Genomic DNA, 16,071 nt, shown 5'->3' on the forward strand with positions numbered 1-16,071 from the left:
CCACAGCAGCAGCCACAGCACTGGGAAGCCTCCGTGGTCCTTTCTCCCTCAACTTCCAGTTCACTTCTAACATCTGACCAGCTCAGATACAGCCCCCAAGTCGGTCTCTGAGTAGTGACAGGAAGTGGAGGGGATGAGGAGTAGAGATGCACAAGGTCAGATCATTAGCCAGCATTGATCAGCGTATACAACATGGCTTATCCACCTGTGTTTTAGATGTGAGTGCCTCCATCCCTGAGAAGAGCAGAGCTGCACCCCCCCATCCACCACATACTGCTCCTTCTCAGGTGTTTAGCCGCTGCTGGATTTGTGTTTAAACCAACTGAAATATAATGCAGTGGAAATGTTTTCCCTTCAGGATCTCTGATTTTCAGAAGAAATAGTTCCCCTTGTTAGCTAGGAATGAACTGTAAAGATCACACCTCAGCCCAGATGAATTCTTACTGTACTTGAAACTTTAACCTAATTAAACCGTTAACTTTAAACTCTGGCATAAAAAGAAAAAAAAGAACATTGTCATTTTTGACATCAGGTAGGTAAGGTAGCATAGAATCATGGATCTCCCATTTTTAACACATTTTGAACCATACAATGGTGAGTTCAGGTATTTCAAATCTAATTAGGGCATATTCATTGGACTTTCACTAAACTGTCTTGTAAGCAGAGCCATAATTTCCAGAGTGAGCAGCTCAGGTGACCTGGCCTGCCTGGCCCTCCTGGCTTCCAGACAATGTGGCTGGATGAAATAACACAATTTCTTTTATCAGGGATGCCTCACTTCAAAGATCTGTCACTGCAAACAGCCATGGGAGCAAATCATATCTCAGCCTAAAAAATCAATATTGAAGAACAAATTGAACTATAATAGTGTGTCTGTCTGGTTATTTAAAAATAAATGAACATAGAAAATGCAAAGGACAGGAAGCAGCTAAGAGAGGTTTACAGAGATTACTCAAAGGTGGAAAAACTGAAAAGAAACTTCTGCTTCCGGAAGCAGCCTGGCTCATCACCCACTGAAACCCAACAAGTGGTTTTGTCCCTTGACTTTGAAAGTCTTATCTGTGTGTCTTCTCAGACACATCATTTGTGTCTTCTTAAACACAAGTAGATAGTACCTTATTTCCTTTTTTGCCTACATGCTCATGCTAAGGCCCATTGATATTGCCCAAATAATGTAAAGGGAAAAGTTTTGGACATGGAATAATCTAGCCTTCAGATCATAACCTTTCAAGGAAATGGAGTACAACCAAGCTATCAACAAATAGAGTGAACTAAGATGGTCCCAAGAGGGCTTATTAAAGTTATGAGAGAATTACAGACACATCCAAAAGGTTCTACTGAAAATTACTGCTGAAATCTCTGAACTGTTATGAATATCCTTTGGCGATACTCTTGAGACTTCCTGTAACATTCTACAGAAGATGTAATTCTCCTTTAAACTCCACAGGGTGCTTCAAAACCCTGCAAGGGTCATCATTTTCTAATAAACATTGTTTTATCAAACAGTTCTTTTAAAATGCTTTAAAAAAAAAAAGTGATGCAAAGAAAAAAAGAAAAAGCACTAAGAATGCAAAGTTTTCATTATAAAGAAAAAGTAGAAAGGAGATAGCTGAAAAGATTTAGTATGTGAGTATCAGTAAGTGTGACTATTGTGAAACTCAAGGATTGATGAAGAAAATAATGACATTAATGAATCACTAACAGTGATTCATTACACATTAATCACACATAAAAAGCTTCTAAAAGTGACTTTGTGAAGTTCTAAGAAATATCACTAAACCCGTCTGTCTCAATTACCTCCCAAAGCTATGGAGGCCAAAAATTTTACTTACAAATACTGATGTCATTTATCTATGCCAGCAGCTTGGAAGGCAGAAATATTCTTTACAACCAGAGCTCTTCGTATGTCATCTGGATTTGCCATCTTGGACAACATGATAAGGATTGATTTGTGATTCCTGATGTTTGTGATTCCTACTGAAGAGCATGTATGTAGGTGTTAACCTTAGATGTAGAAGCAATATAGTGATTTTTAGAAGGCTTTGTGCCTGGTAAGACCTTTAAGCGCTCAATTAGAAGTTAAGTCTCCATGTGAAACCAGCTCTATTCAAACATGTCTGCTTACAGCACCAAGTCTGATGACCCAAAACCCTATAAACATCTATGGCTTTATAGTCACTGAGCCTTATTCATGGTTCAGCATAGAGCTAAGCTTGGCTTCTGTTAAGAGGGCAGCTTATCTGTAGTTATATATTCCTCATCCTTTCCCAGAGTATCCACTTTTTTTTTTTACTTTTTCTTTTCCCCTCCTTTTTTCCCCACTTTTATCCTTGGTAAGGAAAGCTTAAGGGTTGTACTTCAGTAAGGATTATCAGTGAGGAACCTAGGGAGCTTGCTGGTAGCCTAAGTAAGTTCTTACACAATCTGGGAACCAGCTGTGATGAATGGATAAACCTCACCTGTGTTTTATATCCTGGCATTCTACTACCTGGGAGAAAGTCTGTTTGGGCTTTGAAACTCTTTCTATCTGATGCTGTATGCATTTAAGGGAAAGAGAAAGAACTGATATGACAGTTATTTATATAACATCAGCCTGTGATTATTTCTTGCTTGGAGAAAAATGTCCCTTTATCCATGGGAATGCCTGTGAATATGAATGGCTCCAGGGGATAACAACAGCCACTGAAAAGCTGGTATTTGGGATTTTTCTAATTCCTGACACTTTTGTTGGATAGACACCTTCTGAAAGCTAGACTCACAGGAATAAACCTTGCTGGGTGCCATATCAGGGTGAGCAGGTTTTCTCTGGAAATCAACTTTGAAATGCTAATAATATTTTGAAAGTTATTTGTGAATTATTCCTAGAATTATTCCGTGCAGCTGCTCCATTTGTCATCACTGGGATTGCTCCCATCAGGCAGGGGGAACCTGCAGGCTCCAGCTTGTGATCAGTTGTTCCTCAGAGCCTGGCCAAGGGCTTCACTGTGGGAAGGGCTCATCTGATACCAGCGCCCTGAATACTACGCTGGAGTCAGCTCAGTGGTTGTCGGACGCTCCTGGCTGCCAGTGGGAAACTTAGGTAATGAATTTCTCCCTGAATAGATTTTCCTGAGGAAGCTGAAATAAATGAGGTATATTAGCTTGTTTTACAAGAAGTCCATCTTGCTTTTACTAAAGTAATCACCCTGCAGTCATACAGCTGGTTATGTTTTTCTAATGCGTTGTGAAATCTGTTGAATCTGGAACCAGAGTAATTATGACACCTTAGGTTCGTTTGCGATTAAAAGCTGTGACTGTTCTTACAGCTCACATTTCAGCAGAGAAACTCAGAGCATTTTCTAAACACCAGTACCTCTCAGAACAGTTGGAGGAATATATAAATTACTAATAAGAAATATTCTTATATTTGAACATTACACACTGGCTTTTCTTTCCAAAACGTTTCCTGAATATACAAATACCTAAAAGCTCTGTTCTCTGTGGCACTACATACAGTATATGAGCAACCCAGTAGGGTTTAGAGTAGGAAGTGAACCTGTAGTTGCCAGTAAAAATGACAGAAATAATTCTGAGATGCAGAAAGTAAATACTCAAGTTAGAATTTGGCTAGGATATGAAAGCTAAAATCTCTGCAGTCTTGGGAATGAAATAATGCCGTGTTTAATGACCACAGTGTCAAGGGTGTTCACTTACAGCTGTTTAAACACAACTCCTGTTAACTCAAATCTGGATTTTGTGTTAACACAGGGACAGAGATGAATCATATACAGTGAAGTAATAGGGAATCACTGAACCCACCCCTAATAGGTGTCCTCTAGACTAGCTAGGCGTTAATGACGTATGACTGCTCTGCTCAAGGTGTGTCACGGTTTAGCCCCAGCCGGCAGCCAAGCACCCTCCTCCCTCCCTGGGAGAATCGTGGAGAGAAAATGTAACAAAACGCTTGTGGGTCGAGATAGGGACATGGAGAGATCATTCAGCAATTGCCGTTACGGGCAAAATAGACTTGACTTGGGAAAAAGTGGCTTAATTGATTAGACCAGAGTAGGATAATGAGAACTAAAATCAGATCTTAAAACACCTTCCCTCCATCTCTCGCTTCTTCCTGGGCTTAACTTTAGTCCTGATTTTCTCTCTGTCCTCCCACTCAGCGGTGCAGGGGGACAGGGAATGGGGGTTGCGGTCAGTTCATCAAATATTGTTTCTGCCACTCCTTCCTCCTCACACTTTTCCCCTGCTCCAGTGTGGGGTCCCTTCTATGGGAGACAGTCCTCCATGAACTGCTCCAACATGAGTCCTTCCCATGGGCTGCAGTTCTTAATGAACTGCTCCACTGTGGGTCCCTTTCACAGGGTGCAGTCCCACAGGAACAGACTATTCCAGTGTGGGTCCCCCATGGGGTCACAAGGCCTGCCACCAAACCTGCTCCAGCGTGGGCTTCTCTCCCCACGGGTCCACAGGTTCTGACAGGAGCCTGCCCCAGCGTGGGGCCTCCACAGGGCCACAGCCTCCTTCGGGGATCTCTGCTCCTCTGTGGGCCTCCATGGGCTGCAGGGGCACAGCCAGCCTCACCATGGGCTGCAGGGGAATCTTTGCTTCTTCACTTCACCCCCTAATTCTTCACTGACCTTGGGGTCTACAGAGCTGTTCCTCTCACATGTTCTCGCTCCTTTCTCCACTGATGCTTTCCCCAGCAGTTTTGGTTTTTTTTTCCCTATCTTAACTCTGTTATCCCAGAGGCACTATCACCATCACTGATGGGCTCAGCCTTGGCCAGCAGCGTGTCCATCTTGGAGCTGGCTGGCATTGGCTCTGTCAAACACAGGAGAAGCTTGTAGTATCTTCTCACAGAAGCCACCACTGCAGAGTGTCTTCTACCAACACAAGGTGGTACAATGGCAAGGCTCAGCAAGGATAGGACAGGGTTTTCTTTCTGTTCACAGGAGAGAGCATGCACTCCCGTCCTGGAGTCACACAAAGGATGTGCAAACCCGTGTAGAGGAAGGGGAAGGTTTCGGTATGGATAGGCAGCCGCATCGCTCCATCTGTTCCCAGGCTCTGTGCAGTAGGTAAGGATTTTGGATACGGGGAGGCAGCTGATGTGGGTTTGTGACGTGCATGTGAGAGAAGGAAGTCATCCTGGCATCCTGCAAATGCCAGAGGTGCCAGGTCTGGGGCAGGGGAGGGCTGTTTGGTGCCTGTGTGAGGACACATGGCAAAGAACCCGCTGATTAACAGCGGAGCGATTAAACCACGGCACAAGGATTTTGGTAAGTCACACAACTAGCTGATAAGAAAGGGAGTATATTTTACAGACGGAGAACTGAGACAGCAACGAGGTGACTAAATTAAACCCAAACGCATGAGACAGCTAAGAAATTAACTACCATCTCCTGATTCCCTGCCCAGGTTCTCAAAGCAGCCAGTGTTACGTGCTCTTCTCTGTCCCTCCAGCCTCTGTGAGAGGCTGTCTCTACCCACCAGCTTGCACTGCCTTGCATGCTAAAAAATACTGTGCATGATGAAAGGCTTAGAGCCAACAGGGCTGTAGCAGCCTTAATTAAAAATGCAATTAAAACCCCAGAATGAGTTACTATTAGCCAAAGGGGCTAGGAGAAACCAGAAGGTTGGTTTGGTTTTTTTTTTTCCTGAATATATTAGATTGGGAATGGAGCTAGAGAGATAACAGGGCAATTTAAAATGAGAAATGGATGAAATTAAGGATGGCTCAAAATGTCTGGGAGAGGCTGACTTTTTTTTTTTTTTACATGTGTCTATAGTGTATTAAATACAGAAAAGAAGTTTGAATAATCAGGAAGTCAAAATAGTGCTGTAGAATTAATTGCTGATTAAGAACACAGAAAGAGTAATTGGAAAATGCAAAATATATAATGTAACGGCCCCAATAGCACATATCTCAAAGGAGCTAGAGGAATTCTGGAGTCTAAATGGGTTTGATGGGCACCATAGGGTGTTTGCCACATCTGGCTGTATGTACCTAATGGCAGTGCTAAGTTACAAGACTCAGACATGACCATAGTCATGGTGAGGGAGTCACCTCCAGAAACCAGCAGTATAAATGAAGATCCAGGAGCATCTGAGGGGAGTGAACCCATTCATCTGGGCATCTGAACCAGTACCTCGATGCAGGTGATGTGAAAGTTCCCCTTCGTTTCACACCACAGCACTCTATGGAGAGACCAGGGGAAATAAAGTGTTTTCTATCAGAGATGGATGTGATGAAACCTGCTACTGCTGATGCTACTGCTCCACTGAGGTTATTACAGTGTTCTTATTACCAGGATGTTACAGCCTTACTGATATTGAGTTCATGCTGGCCCTGTATTCCCTTAACTCCATCAGCTTCCAAGAGAAAAAATGAAGGAACCTCTGAGACAGAAATGAGGCATCTTCAAAGGGCAAAGCTGCCACTTCAGTTGCTTGTACCAGCACTAAGCTCAGAAGGGTAAACTTCAAAGGGAGTGAAGCCTCTTTTCTTCAGCAGCTGGGTGAAGCAAACATAACGCGTATCAGCATAGATACGGTTTTCCTGACTCCAGAGCAAAGAAAACATCTTTCATGCACCTAAAGACTAGGAAATGAAAAGTGATTCCCTCTCGATTTCATCCTTGTGCCTTAATCCTTTAATCAGAAATGATCCCTGGCAAGAATCTGTTTCATTAACAGGAACCAGCAGAGAACCGTAGAGCTGATATACCTCAAAAAGCTCCAGAAATAGGATAATTCTGCTAAAATAGCCAGTGGGAGGACAGGACAATAAAACATATCCAGAGACCAGTAGTTCATCCTTCTATTGCTTACCAGCCTCGCCTTCTTCCCTCACTGCTGAAGATTTACACATCCTTGATCATTTGCATCCGCTGCCTGGGCTCTGAAGGCAGCGCAGAGTGGCTGTACACAAAGTAGTCTGGAGGGAGAGTTTCAGTCATCACATAAGGAAAGCCCTGGTGTACTGGTGTGAAAAGAGAGAAAACAGCTCTGACAAGCAGACCATGTATGAAATATTAAAATGCGACCCACCCCGGCTACTGTGGGCTTGTATCCAGCATTAGTACACCATGTGCTGTCAACGGGTGGCACCAGGGAATTGAAGAAAACAAGGGAAAAACTATTTTGTGTACAGTTTTTCCTATAGACTGCTAATTAAAAACAAACATACAAAAAAAAAAAACCCAGAAGAATGTATTTTCTTTGCTGCACTGCCCCTCTTAAGTAGCTCAGCTGGGACACAGCGCTCTGTGTGCTGCCGTTCCCAGCAGCACGCTCTGTCCACTCCTCCAGCTCTGTGGAAACATCCCAGAAAAGGGCAGAGGGTTGGGCAGCACACAGGCAGCGCGTTTCCCTCATCATTTTGAACTGGAGTAAGGGTAGAGCTCTCAGGCCCCCAGTCCAATCTGGAAACAACCATATAGATCTCATCACCTCCTATCTCGGAGACCAGCAAAAGCCATCAGTGGGTAAGATGGCACAGCAGAAGGTCCCGAGCCACTGAATGGGCAAATCATCTTTATTAGCTTCTGCTTCCAGGGCCTGCTCCCACTGGCCTCCACCCTACCCATTAAATCAGCTGGAATCAGGCTAGGAACATCAAATCCCAGAAGCTTCCTCTGGTTGATTCCGCTTAATGCGTGCGTGCAAAGGAAGGCAGAAGAAGTTTGAGTAGCAGTTTTAACAGCTTTAGCCTCTCCGGAAAAATCTCTAGCAGCCATCAGTGGCAGGTTTTTTTTCCTTAGCCTGTTTGCAGTCTTGAACTCCCATGTACCTCCTACTTGTTATTTCAGAGGCAGCATTTTGGCATTTAGTCAGAAGGGAAGACCTACTGCAGGCAAATGAAAGATAGCTGAGCAAAATATTTCCATCTAATTCTGCCATGAACACCGGTTGGTCATCCACACCTTTCTTGGTCAGAAACCCTGGGAACCGATGTGCAGGTAACTGCATATATGCACACAGAAAACAGGCAGAGCACCGACTGGGAAAAGTAAAGACCACAGCAGAAAGACAAACTGGAATCTCTTGGTCAGTTTTGGTTTAGTACCTCTTATTTCTTCAGATAGGTCCACACGGTGTCCCATTATCTCCTCTGACCTGGTCTAGGTGTGATTCCTGTCACTTTCCTGGCTTTCCCTCTTGTGTCAGCAGAAGATCAGGGAAAAGAGGCATAGTTTCTTCCTCTGCAGGATGTGAAATGCATCACTGTCTGCCCTAACGAGGATGCATCCCGTTATGTGATCTCTCTTCCATGTTTTCAGGGATCAGACCCACTTCTTAATGATTGTCTGCAACAACCTCTGAGATTCAGAGAACTTCCCCACTCACTTCCGCCATTTACTTTTCACTATTGAGAGAGAGATTTATGAAAAACCACAGGTAACGAACATTCCTTGGCATATTCTCTTGTGATGTTCTTACAGGAGATGTTAAACACACTCTCACATTGTTACACAAAAGGACAAATACAACTCCAAGACTTCTGCCTTCTATAAGCAGAAGTCATCAGCACTGAACTCATGCACGCGTTTATCATTTGCAGTGCTCATCCTGCCTTTGGGTGTAGGTGGCATTGAAGCATAAGAAAATTAAACGCCACATAAAATTCATGCTACTAATGCATGCCTTATTTTAATCTTGCTTAATAAGCCCCTAGTGCATATTACAATCCTTAGCTGTTTTACCAGTGATGCCTACGATAAGGGAATCGGATACACTGGTACACCCAGGTTCTTTTACTCTAACCCAGTGACACAAAATAAATGAGAAAATGTTAAGAAGAGCTTCTGATGGCTTTTCATTGCCTGATTATCACGAAACCATGGCTTCAATGAACTAAAAAGATCCACTCCATAATCAGTATAATTAAAACCTTTTGTACATCTTCCTGTTTCCCTCTCAGAGTTGTCATTTGTTACATTGCCAGATAAGGCTGCTGCATCAGCTTTGCCTTTCAGCTTGCTTTCATGGTGCAGTAAAGCTCGCATGATCACTCCCTGTGCTTGCTTGCAGGTAGGCGTGTCAGCCTTTGCCTAATAACTACTGTACTAAACAGACAATTTCAGCCAAATCTGTGGAGGTCTCAAAGGTATTCTGGTCCTATAAAATTTACGACAACAGAAAACTCTGTAGAGGGAGAATTTTCTGTACATGCTTTTCCTGAAATAATTGTAAGCACCATCCACTTTATTAGATGTAAGGGAATCCACACAGGAGCCCAATTAAGCTTTATTGGTCCTCTAGTTTACCAAACTATTCATAGGTAACATGATCGTCCCACACGGACAGAATCATTGCAAAATGAAGAAAACAGGTACCTCTGGAGAGCTTCTAGACCAACCGACTGGATAAATGATACTGTGTCATACCTGACAAACATCTGTCTAACCTATTAAAGATTTCCAGTCCTGAAGTCTCCCCAGGCAATTATGTAAGCATACATCTTTATTCCCCACCATCTTGTACTACAGCTGAAACACTGGAATACATTAGTGAAGCTCTATAAAATGTGGTTCAAAGCCTGCCGTCCGTGGCTGCATTTGCATTTCAATTTAGGTAAGGGAAGGAAGGTAAAACAATGCCGCAGCATTGATTTCTTTCAGGGAAAAGATAGTTGCATAAAGGGCTCTGCTAATTATAGCCACCAGCTATCAACAGACTCCCCAAGAGCCACAGCAGCATTGCAGCAATTTGGTGTCTACCATAGTCCATAAGCTCTTGAAGCTGAAAGCATTTGTCATACCTAAGAATTTATTTTCAAAGGTAATGCTCCAGCAGCCCCCTGCAATAAAACAAGAGTGGACTTCACTCCGAAAGGTCCTTCAGATGGTGAGTCGCTGCCAGAGCACTTTCCTCCAGCGTACCTTGTTTTTAATTGATGGGACTTCTCAGAGGATGGAATTATACATGACTCACTCAACTTCAGGACTTTAATCTCAGAGAAGCTACCAGCAAAGCTCCGTTAAATTTATATTGGAAAAGATGTGGATCATCCTTAAGAGCAGAAAGTGCCATATTTAGGCAGAAATATGCTGTTCAGTAAAAGACTCAAGAATGTCATTGCTTCTCAAAGCCCTATTACCTATGTTCCTAGATAAAAGGAATGGATCAGGCTGGGTTAAAATTACTGTCTTCATGTATATTTTTCACTGCCCAAATCTGAGGTTACATTTGGAGGATTATGCAATAATTTTATACACACGTGAAAGCAGTGCCTCGAGGAGGACTGGGGAAACTGTAAAATGCAGTCCTCTCTCTTTTCTCTGGCTTGAGGGAGTCCCAGCTTCTCGCTCTTTCACTTCCTTCTGAGCTGACACCAAACTTCTGCTCACAGAAGTGAAGCAATATCTATGAAAAATAAAGTCTCAGGACTTTTCCTTGAGCAGGTCTTAGCTCTGTGCCTCTCCCAACCTTTCTCTGGGAAAAGTTTAGTATGAAATTCTTTTTTGGTGAAAATCCTTGGTTCTGTTTTCAGCATCGCCTGGCTTAAAATCTAAAAGCTTCTGCTGTGTCAACTTGGCACAACTTCCTCTACTTCAGGGGGGGTCATGCTGGTTTCTCTCAGGTTTGGAGCTGCCATCAGCCTAGCAGTGTGAGAGGGTAGTTCCTCAAATGAGGGAGATGACTTTACAGAACAGGGGAGCGATGGCATTCGTACTCTGCTCTCCCTAAGCCTGCCTCCTTGCCAAAAAAAAATTACAAAATATTTAAGAATAACGTAACTTTTAAATTGTTTGTGGCATTTGTAGTTGAAACTCTAAGCAATAATTATGCTAATGAGAAATAAAGTATTTTCTTAGCAGCAGAACACTTTTTTTCTGGCATTGTTCTTGACTTGTTTATTTGTTGCTTTCTTGTCAGCGTTGCTGCCTTCTATTTGTATGCAGTAAGTGCCATTTACAGCTGTCCTTGAGGAAACCGTTGCAGCTTCCAAAAATTGCTTTCTCATTTATTTTTTTTCTTGTTTGAAAAGTAACAGCTTTTTGTCTTTTCAGGCCTTCCACAACCGCAGGCCACGTAGCTATTCCCTGAGAAGGGTAATGACTTTCTCACCAGCGCAGTACGGCAGTGCACCGGGGGAATAGATGTGGGGACTTGCCGTGATAACAGATATGAGAGAAATGAAGTGCCTGTCCACAGAGGCCTCTCTATTGGGTTGAACGATCACGTTCCCGTTTCAGTTCTTAATTGCACAATGAGCAGGAGGAAATGGAGTAGATCCAGGGGGAACTGCAAAGGAAGAAAGCAAATTCTTAGCCAGAGCTTGCTGCAGAGAAATGCTCTTCTTCAGCTTATTCATTTTGAGCATAAGCAGCGGCTTTATGTGAACAAAGCAGTTTTCACAGGGAAGTCTCTTGAAAAACTGGTGATTCAATTCTGCTTTCACTTACTTAAGTGGACTGGTCCCAGTGACCTCCTCTGAAGCTGGACGGAGGGAGAGGTGAGCTGGGGTGGGAAGGCAGGAGAGGAGAGGCCAGGCAGTTGTGATGTGCAGTGGCCACTGCTGCAAACGTTGGCAACAGCAAGGCTGCTGTCCTCAAAGCTTCGGCCTGGCCTGGTTTAGGGATGTGTACAGAAGATCTCTACCTGTAGAGGAGTTCCACCTAGCTGTGGAGGATCTTTAGCTTCCCAGAATACCACGAGGAAGGGAAGCATCAGTTCAGCCACCATGGCATTGATGCCTCTGTTCACTTAAGCAATGGGTCAGAGGGCTGACCCACTCACTGCTGTGATCTGCACGAGCCAGAAAACCCCTTGCTTTGGGAGGAGGGTCGCGAGCTCTGTGGAGGAGCACTGGTGTACAGTGACTGTAACGTGGACCAGACCAGGGGGATCTTTACACAGGGCCTTGAAAATGGATGTGAGGCTGGTTTCCCAGTTTCCCCGGTCACCTCTGTGGATAAATCACAGCAGGTTTTTGGCACTGCATATTAAGATACAACTGACTTTATCCAGTGACTGAGTTATCCTGTGGCACTTGTTTGAAATAATGTAAATAGAAAGTGAAATCTGGTTTACTTTCTTTTAATTTATACAAGGCCTTGAGATTTTGATCATATTTTAATGGAAGGTCTAGTTAGTGGGTAATTGAGTTAAAGGTGAGATACTGCAAATGCAATTCATTAAAGCTTGAATCTTAAACTACTAATACGTGTGTAGCTGTTAGAAATGAGAAACAGAGACACAGAATGATGTCTGCTGGATCTACTGTCTCTGTGTTGCACCTCTAGCATGCAATAAATGATATTATTTTCTTCTTTTTTTCTTCAGAGATATTGCGTGAAATATCTGTTACTTACCAGATCAGTGAATCAATAGATGTTGTATTTCTCCCTGTGCTAAATCTGCACTAAGCACAGCAAGAAAAACCTGCCTTTCAGTGCACGAAGTTCGTGATGGTTATCACACAAAATGGTGACTATATAAAAGCTATGGTGACTATGTTCCACGTCACCATTTCTACACCTTTGTGTATACTTGATGAACAGTTGTGGGTTTTTTTTAATAAAGAGGACATCTGATTTCCAAAATTACAGAATCATCTGTAATTACAGGAGCCACAGGCTGAACAAAATAAACCTTGTTGCTTGCTTCAGGTTATGTTAGAAGCAGCTTTCTCAGGGCCTGGCACTCAGCAGGTGTGTCTGAGAGCTGGCCTGCTGCATTATGAGCAGTTGCTGATAACAATCCTGCCACCCCAGCATGTCTGCTGCTACAGTGACACAGCCCCACTACCTTCTAATTCTGCTCCTTGTCGGAAGATCAGACCTACCCAGAGCACACTGCTGCAGGGAAAACAATGTCTTCATACAGACAAATAAAATAAAACCAACACAGATGCATGTAAGAACATACACTTCACGCTGACAAACATCAATGCAAGCACAACCCGCTGGAGATTAAGGCTGTACACCCTGAGAGATGCATTTCCTCCTTCTGCATATTGGCTTTGATTCTTTCCTCCCTCCTGCTTTACTCTGTAGTTGTACCATGCAACACACCTGTAATGCTCCAAACGTGAAAAATAAAACAAAGTAGAGATCAAGGGAGCAGGTCACCAGCTCCATAATACAGCATTGCATGTACAAGATGGAAGGCATTTCCAAGGATTTTGGGGAGGGTACTGATGTATCCCAATTTGTTCCTTGATAACCAGGTGAGCAGAAAGGAAGGGAGGAGTTAAGAAATTGCTGCCACGTCAGTGTCTGCTTCCTGCCCACACCCAGCCCAGGTAATCACTTACACCCATGCGCAGCGTTTGTAAAACTGGTTTGTCCTGAGCTGCACTGCAAATCCATTCTACACTCAAAAGGAACAAGGAGATGAAAGCTCAAGACCAATGCATTTCTATTTGCCTTCGTGTGTTATTCATCCATAGCCCCTCACTTCAGAAACCTCAGGATTTTCCTTTCAGCTACCTGCAAGAGGCAGCTTTTGTGTTTGGCTGTAGGTTACTCAAGACATGAAGAACAGGTGCCCCCTGTGCCAGCCTTCTGAATCCTAAAGGCGACCAAAAAGCTCACCACCAATGGTATATCAGGATTTAGATTTACTCAGATGTGTGCCTTGAAATATATCCCAATTCCAGAACAGGAAGGTTACTACAGTCACTTTAAGATAAATGAGGACATTGCATTGCTTTTAGAAAAGCAAAGAAGAAAATAGTGATGTGAAACTCTGTCCCAAGGTCTGAATTAATTTTATTTTGTTGCTGGATTAACATTTGGTTTTGCTGCACTAGGGAGTTTTCAGTTTCAGGAGTTTGAGAATCAATTTTCCATAACCAAGTAGCATGATATCTCTTAAAGATCTAGGAAGGACTATTCCAGGTTCCTTGAGTGTATTAATAGCTATGTTTTTTATTAGTTTAGAAGCAGGATAAGGAGGAGGGAGGTGGCACTCACTGGACAAATAACCTTCATAATGTGGAAAATATTAGGCAGTTTAAAAGATGCTGGCTGTAGCAAGATTTTTCCAAGCGCTGCTGACTAGCTAGGAGATAATTCACACTCGGTTGGGTGAAGCTGCTCTTGATTTGTGCAAGACAATGAAGGGCAAATAAGGAAGGCAGTATGACCTGATTTTTTGCTTTGTGTTTTTTAAACCAGAAGCGCCAAGGTTAAGTCCACCAAGTGTTGTCTTCAGAGTGGAGAAACTGCCGGAAAGATGTCTACCTGCTCCAGATGGCCAGGACTTAACACCTCTGGGAACAAAGTCAGGGCATTCACAGATGGGTCACTCCACTCCTTGCTTCCCAGTTTCTGCCTGTGCATGGGAGGCCCATGAGGACCAAGGACAAAGCCAGCAGAGCATCACTCTGCCAGTGCCTGTCTGCGTTTTCACATCCTATTTTTCCACATGTAAAGCTGCAAGATCTGAACATTCATTAGCTGTCAGGGTTTAGAGACCCTTCAATTTTTTTTTTTTTGCTTATTTTGCCTATCTTTGCCTGTTGTTTTTCCTTACATAGCTGAGTATTCAGCTTGCATTTTCTTTCTTTTTAAGATACCACACTTCCATCCAGGAACTTCCCTTCATCCCCATTACACAGCCTGGACAACACTGATATTCTAAGTCAAAAAGTCTTCTGAAACTTTAAGACTCATCACAGAACTTAAATCTCCAGTTTATAAAGGTTATTAAATTTCTGCACATCATAAAATGCTCCGTTGAAGTCTGCCTCATAATTAGAGCTGAGTAAAGACAGTTTTATTTCACAGAAGATTTAGATGTTTCAAAATCTGGTTTTCCTCCAGTTCCAAACAGTCCTCTTGTATTTCCAAAGTTTATATGAACTGGAAGGGAACAGCCTACACTGAGGTGGTCCGGGACCCCGGGAGGCCAAAAAGCCGCTGCCCTGTGGGGCCCGGAGCAACCCAAACTCCTGGCTCCTCAACAGCCACCCAGGAAAGTGAAAACACAGTTTGTGTGTATAGGAGACGGGAGACCACTATTGTCAGATGGAAAAGTGGCTTCTGAGCAGAAGTTCAGACACTGATCAGGTTTTGCACAGAGCTTTGTACGTAATGTTGATCAAAGAGGTGTTGTGGCTGCTGAAATTATTTTAAATATATAGTACCTTGCAGTGCCATGGTTACATTTGAAATCTAAAAAAAGTCCACTTTACTTTAAATCTCTACAGACTATTTCAGGAGATTGGGAGCTTCATGACTGGAGTCTGTTTGTACTCAGCACAATCTCATTCTTAATTTGGCTTATGAAACTACAAATTGATTTTAAAGTGCATATACATACATAGAGTAAGTTACACCTGCCTCTTTTTTTACATACTGTAATGGATGTGAACATTAAAAGACTAGTTTGCAAGGAAAACACACTGTAATATGGAGAAGAATATCATCAAAGGACAAAACACTCTTCCTTGTGATTTATCCCAAACCAGGTTGGATTTTGATATTCATCTAGTTCAAACGAAGCATATCTAAACCATTCATTCTGCTATCCATGGTTCATTTACTAATATGATTTTATATAATCTTGACAGCTTTAAATTATATTCAGGTACTTATAAATGCTTTTCAAAGCATCTTAGCTCTTGATGTACGATGACTCAATCCGTTCCTTGGCAGCTGCATTTAACCATGTCAGAAAAAAACAGACCACCACAGACCTTCCACTGTTGAGCTTTGCCAATCAAAGGTCTCTCTCTCCTAATTTTTCCCCTTCTGCAGAAATCAGAATTGAAATATATTTTATCTGTGATCTTCTCAGGCATTTCTGTGCCAGATGTGAGTTTCCTGGATACACAAAAGCACCCGATCTTTACCAGAACATTCATTTTCATGTAGTAGCTGATCAAAAGTGACATTACATGAAAAAGTGTAACATATTTATTGTTTTATCCTTCTGCTCTGAGTAACCCATACTTGCCCTTTGCGTTCATAGCAGCTCTTATAAAGATGTCCATTGGTTTGATAAGTAGCACAATAATCTCCAAAGGTTTTTAGGTATAATTTGGACAAGTGTGCTAGGATCGCACTTGGCAATTATTTTGAGCTGGATTTCAGCCTTGCTGAAATGAGGACAGACTAATTGGAC

General features: G+C 42.8%; 1 long non-coding RNA gene across 1 annotated transcript in view; it reads left to right on the forward strand.

Annotated features, from left to right (window-relative positions):
- The window catches only part of LOC147601367 (uncharacterized), a 29,067-nt gene extending 13,601 nt beyond the window's left edge, over positions 1–15,466 (forward strand). Inside the window, exons 2-3 of the long non-coding RNA XR_015258283.1 lie at positions 13,169–13,243; positions 14,121–15,466. This is a non-coding gene — a long non-coding RNA (uncharacterized LOC147601367). The remainder of the gene's footprint in view (positions 1–13,168; positions 13,244–14,120) is intronic.
- Positions 15,467–16,071: the final 605 nt, after the last annotated feature.

The sequence above is a fragment of the Chlamydotis macqueenii genome, chromosome 3 (assembly GCF_036417535.1).
Source record: "Chlamydotis macqueenii isolate bChlMac1 chromosome 3, bChlMac1.mat, whole genome shotgun sequence".
NCBI lineage: Eukaryota > Metazoa > Chordata > Aves > Otidiformes > Otididae > Chlamydotis > Chlamydotis macqueenii.